Genomic DNA, 5480 nt, shown 5'->3' on the forward strand with positions numbered 1-5480 from the left:
TCAGGTTTCATTTTCAGTTATTTTGTTCTTCATATTTTGTTCCTTCCAGCAGGAGTTCGGTTTAAATTAGTTCACATGAATTAAAGTTGTAGCAGCAGCCTCCTGGGTCTTTCAGATTTTCTCATGGATTTGTTCAGGATCTAAAAAAACATACATTTGGTTTTATGCTATATGAAAATGGGACATCACAACACCACAGCAGACATCTGTGTTTCACTCACGAAGGAAATTTGTTCACTAAGTGTGACGTGCTTTTCAGTCAGCTGTCTGTGTGAAGTGCAGACTTTTCCCTAGTTTTGTAAGATTTATAAATAAATTGGTATATTAAAGTAAAACTGAGCATGATTACATCCTTTACAGGTTATTCGAGCTGGTTCTTTTAGATGTTTATAAACAAAATTTGTATTTTTCACATAAATAAACAACTGTGACAAATCAAATTTGTATTATGTTTTTATTATATTTATATTATGTTTGTATTTAGAGTGCTGGGGTAACACGTAGCACAAACAACAGAGCGTATAAGGACGTCATACAACTAATGCATTGTTTGCATTTTGCATTGTTATAACATTGTCTGGATTAATGTAATATCAATGGAAAAGTGTAGAAATATATAGAATCTTTTTTTTTTGTATTTTTTACGTTATAGGACAATAAAATTGTGAAAAAAACATGAAGGATTTGTTTTCAATGGAGCTGAGGACTGAATGGTTCAACAGAGTAATGTGAGCCTCAGCTTTTAAACATGACAGGAAATAACCAGCAACATTCATGATCTATACTTCAGTGATACATTATTAGAAAAGAACTAGTAATTAATTGTCCTATAAGGCAGCGGTCCTCAACCACCAGGCCACGGACCTGTCTGTGAGTCATTTGCAACCAGGCCGCGAGAGTTGAGCCTTGGGTGTGAAATTTATGGTTTTCTAAATTTCTTTTTTTTTGCAACTGCACTGTAAGAAATGTATGTAAAAATTACCCTAGAAAACTGTAAAATGGCAACGGTAAATTACCATTAAATCAAAAAGAGTAAATGATGATGATTGACAAACGGTGATTTGCTTTTATTTTTACACTACTTGAAAATATATTAATTTACAGTAATATGGCACACTGTCTTAGAAAACAACAGGAAAAATCTGTAACATTATCTACAATTAATCACCCTACAATTTACATAATAACTCTGTATGAATGACAATCTTTGCTGCTTTTTTCATTTGAATTTACAAGTTACAACTGTATGTTAATTACTCGAAACATACCGTGCTTTTAATTTTTACCAAAATAGGATACCGTTTTGTGTTCTACATTTACAGTTCATCTTTCACCGTGAAATTCTGGCAACCACAGCTGCCAGTAATTCTCTGTAAATTCCGGTCTGTGGCGCAAAAAAGCTTGTGTACTTTGAGACTTGTAGAAGTCTGTCCAGGCTGTACGCTACGACTGCTAGAATTTCACTCAGAAAAGTGAAGTGTTAGCCACTTTGAGCTCTCCACAAACTGAAGTCAATCTGATGTAATCCCACCTCAGATGGTTAAATGAGGCCCTAAAAAACCCAAAACACACACACAAATAAAAGCTCCAATGTAATGAAAAAAAGAGGAGTTAATTTATTAATAAAAATCCATTTTGTACATTATGAAAGGACGCACAAATGAATTGCTCCATGATGTGTGAAATAATGTCACACAGAAAAACAATATTTAAGAAGAAACTCAAGCCAGTGACTCACAGACTAAAATAAATGTGTGTTCACATTTTATAATATTCATTTTTTAAAACAGCAAGTGTTGCTGACAAAAGCCTATATTTACTACATGTTTTAGATCTGTTGGCTTTTCACTTCTTAAGGTGTAAAGTGTGTTGCTCTGAAGTAAATTACAGGTTTTAAATAAAACTTGTCAATTAAATGTAAAAACTGTTTAGCAAGTTTTCGAGACAACAGAAGGACCACCTGTGCTGCAGGCCTCGCTAACTATCCACAGAAATACTTGTCAAACATATTTCTAATTTAAATGTTATTAATCTTCAGCAGTTAAATGTTGGATCTAAGATGTTCGTCTGCCTCTTTGAACAGTACTAGTAGCAGCGACATCTTTCTCTCAGATGAAAGTTGTGTTAACTGGCATCTCTCTGCTTTTTAACTAATGAAATGATTTATGTAAATGCTAGTTTCATATAATCAGGGCCAGAGCAATACATAAACACATACTGAACATGCTTAAAGGCAACGTACAAGTAAAAAGGGAATAGAAAAAAATGTGTTAAAGGTAACATTAAGCTGTGGAGACCATGACCATGGTCTCCATCTTCTGCCATAAAGTTGAGAGGTTTAACACAGGAGTCTATTTGGAGAAAACCTGAATTAGTCATTAGAGGAGCTGCAGCTTTTGGTACTTGTGTTGGCTTAACTTTTTAGCCTTGGATGGTGAATTTTCACTGAGTGTGGTACTGTGCTGTGCTTTTGTGTAGATATTATGTAGTACAATTTTATGCTACACACTAGCTCATTTATTTTCCTTTGTGCTTCAGACACATTAAAAAAAAGAAAGGTTTTATCATTGTATTTTAATGATTTTGGCCACAAATCCTCATTTCTATTTAGCATGAACCATGCAATAATTTCTGCATTTTATGTTTTTGATTTTGTGATTGTATGTAAAATAAAATGAGAAAGATCTTATTATAAATGATTTTCCGAAATTGAAAAAATGTCAGAGATATCTGAAGACAAACCATGTGATGACTATAAGCAGCAACATCAGCACATGCAGACAGTGAACCACAACTGAAATCACAGACCCCGGGTCTGTGGACAAAACCAGAAATAGAAATCAATCCATATTTAATCAATCTATCATCAATACTCTGCTTTGAAGGAGATGCATTTTGCTCCATATTTTAAAAATTATGCAGATATATTCTAGTAGAGCATGTTTTACAGATCAAATTCAAATACCCTCAGCTTGGGTAGAGGCCCCGGCCTTCTGAGACCCTGAATACGTAGTTTTAGAAACTGAATGGATGAATGTAATCAGTCTGTTTACAGTGCTGCTTATGGAGACTTGATTTAGTTTATGCTCTATCTGAAAGAAACTATTTAGCTCCTCCCCCTTTAAGACAGCTTTCCTTTTAAGGAAGTCTTGAACTGTTAGTGGGTGGGGCTTCTGTGCATCAGAGGCGAGACAGATCATGTTTTTCAGATTTCTGTTCCCTTTTGGACTAACTGGGTAAACAAAAGCATGCCTTCTACACTTCCACTCACACTTTACTACATTAGGAATGAAAACTCTGTGACTGTCAGGAATCGCCGTGCGGCAGGCAGGAGTAGGACCCAAAATGCAGGACTCACAGGCACGAGGGAATGAACTCAAAACTCAGCTTTATTCGCTGGCAGAACAAATATACAAACTAAACTAAACTGGGAAACCAAACTAAGAACTCACAGAGAGACACAGGGAGATCCACACACGGCATGAGGGGCGACGTCACACTGAACAGAGGGAGACGCAGACAGAAATACACAGAGGGTTAACGAGGGAAGTGGGAACACACGGGGAACACAGGTGACACTGATAATCATAACGAGACAGGGCGGGGTGAACTGAACACTGACGGGAGAGGTGAAACAGGAAGTACAGGAGGAGAGAGAGCACGAGTAGAACCCCAACGTAACAGGCAGGGGAGACATGGAATAAACACGAAAGGGGACGAGGGCTCATAAATACATAGAGGGTACACAGGGGGAAGAGAGAGCACGGGGAGAACTTAGACATAATGGGCAGGGGAAGCATGGAATAAAATACAAACATACAAGGAAACTAAGAACGCTGGGCCAACATGGCCCAGGACCATGACAGTACCCCCCCCTCAAGGGCTGGCTCCAGACAGCCCAAACACAGAAAAACAAAACCAAACAGAAAACAACCCAGGGCGGGCGGCGGGGGCCCAGGACGGAGGGCCCGGAACAGAAAACAAAAGAGGAGCACAGCAAACACCGGAGCCTAAGAAAACAACCCAAACACAGAGCAGTTCAGGGGGCCGACCATGCGGAAGGCAACGGCGGAGACGTGGAACCAGTTCAGGGGGCCGACCGTGCGGAAGGCAACGGCGGCGACGCGGAAACAGTTCAGGGGGCCGACCGTGCGCAAGGCAACGGCGGCGACGCGGAAACAGTTCAGGAGGCCGACCGTGCGCAAGGCAACGGCGGCGACGCGGAAACAGTACAGGAGGCCGGCCGTGCGCAAGGCAACGGCGGCGATGCGGAAACAGTACAGGAGGCCGGCCGTGCGCAAGGCAGCGGCGGCGGCGAAGGAGACGACGGAGCAGTTCAGGAGGCCGACCGCGCGGAAGGCAGCGGCGAAGGAGACGACGGAGCAGTTCAGGGGGCCGACCGCGCGGAAGGCAGCGGCGGCCCTCCAGTCTCAGGCGTGCTGGCCATGGCCTGGTGGGCACAGGACCAGACGAGGCGGAAGCTGGACCAGACGAGGCAGACGAGGCGGAAGCTGGACCAGACGAAGGCTCTGAAGAGGCCGCAGCAGACGAAGGCTCTGAAGAGGCCGCAGCAGACGAAGGCTCTGAGGAGGCCGCAGCAGACGAAGGCTCTGAGGAGGCCGCAGCAGACGAAGGCTCTGAGGAGGCCGCAGCAGACGAAGGCTCTGAGGAGGCCGCAGCAGGCGAGGACGCAGAGGCTGAGGCCGGGCCAGGCGAGGTTGCAGAGGCTGAGGCCGGGCCAGGCGAGGTTGCAGAGGCTGAGGCCGGGCCAGGCGAGGTTGCAGAGGCTGAGGCCGGGCCAGGCGAGGTTGCAGAGGCTGAGGCCGGGCCAGGCGAGGTTGCAGAGGCTGAGGCCGGGCCAGGCGAGGTTGCAGAGGCTGAGGCCGGGCCAGGCGGAGCTGCAGAAGCACAGGTAGAGGCTGGCCCAGGCGTAGCAGAAGCGGTCGCAGATGGCGGCTGGACAGGCTCCTCGGGCCCTCCAGCTGATGCGGCGTGAGGCTGGACGGGCCCCTCGGGCCCTCCAGCTGATGCGGCGTGAGGCTGGACGGGCCCCTCGGACCCTCCAGCGGAGACAGGAGGCTGAACGGGCCCCTCGGACCCTCCAGCGGAGACAGGAGGCTGAACGGGCCCCTCGGACCCTCCAGCGGAGACAGGAGGCTGAACGGGCCCCTCGGACCCTCCAGCGGAGACAGGGAGGTGCTGGCCGGGCTCACTGGAACCCCCAGCGGACGAGGTAGATGGCGGCGTGGGGGCCGCGGAGTCCTGGATGAGCTCATCCGAGCTTCCAGCAAGAGCTGATGTAGAGCCAGAGAGAATTGGGACCCCGGGCTCAACGTTAAGCTGGCTAGAAAACCGCACTGCTACGGGGAACAGGGCCAAGGGTTCAGGTGGGACCTGAGCTGCTGGACACACGGGGACCTGAGCTGCTGGACACACGGGGACCTGAGCTGCTGGACACACGGGGACCTGAGCTGCTGGAC

Source organism: Aulonocara sp. 'chitande type north' Nkhata Bay, linkage group LG5 (genome assembly GCF_057382095.1).
Source record: "Aulonocara sp. 'chitande type north' Nkhata Bay isolate Kocher_YH1m ecotype deep benthic linkage group LG5, A_spYH_male_GT1.1, whole genome shotgun sequence".
In the NCBI taxonomy this organism is placed as follows: domain Eukaryota; kingdom Metazoa; phylum Chordata; class Actinopteri; order Cichliformes; family Cichlidae; genus Aulonocara; species Aulonocara sp. 'chitande type north' Nkhata Bay.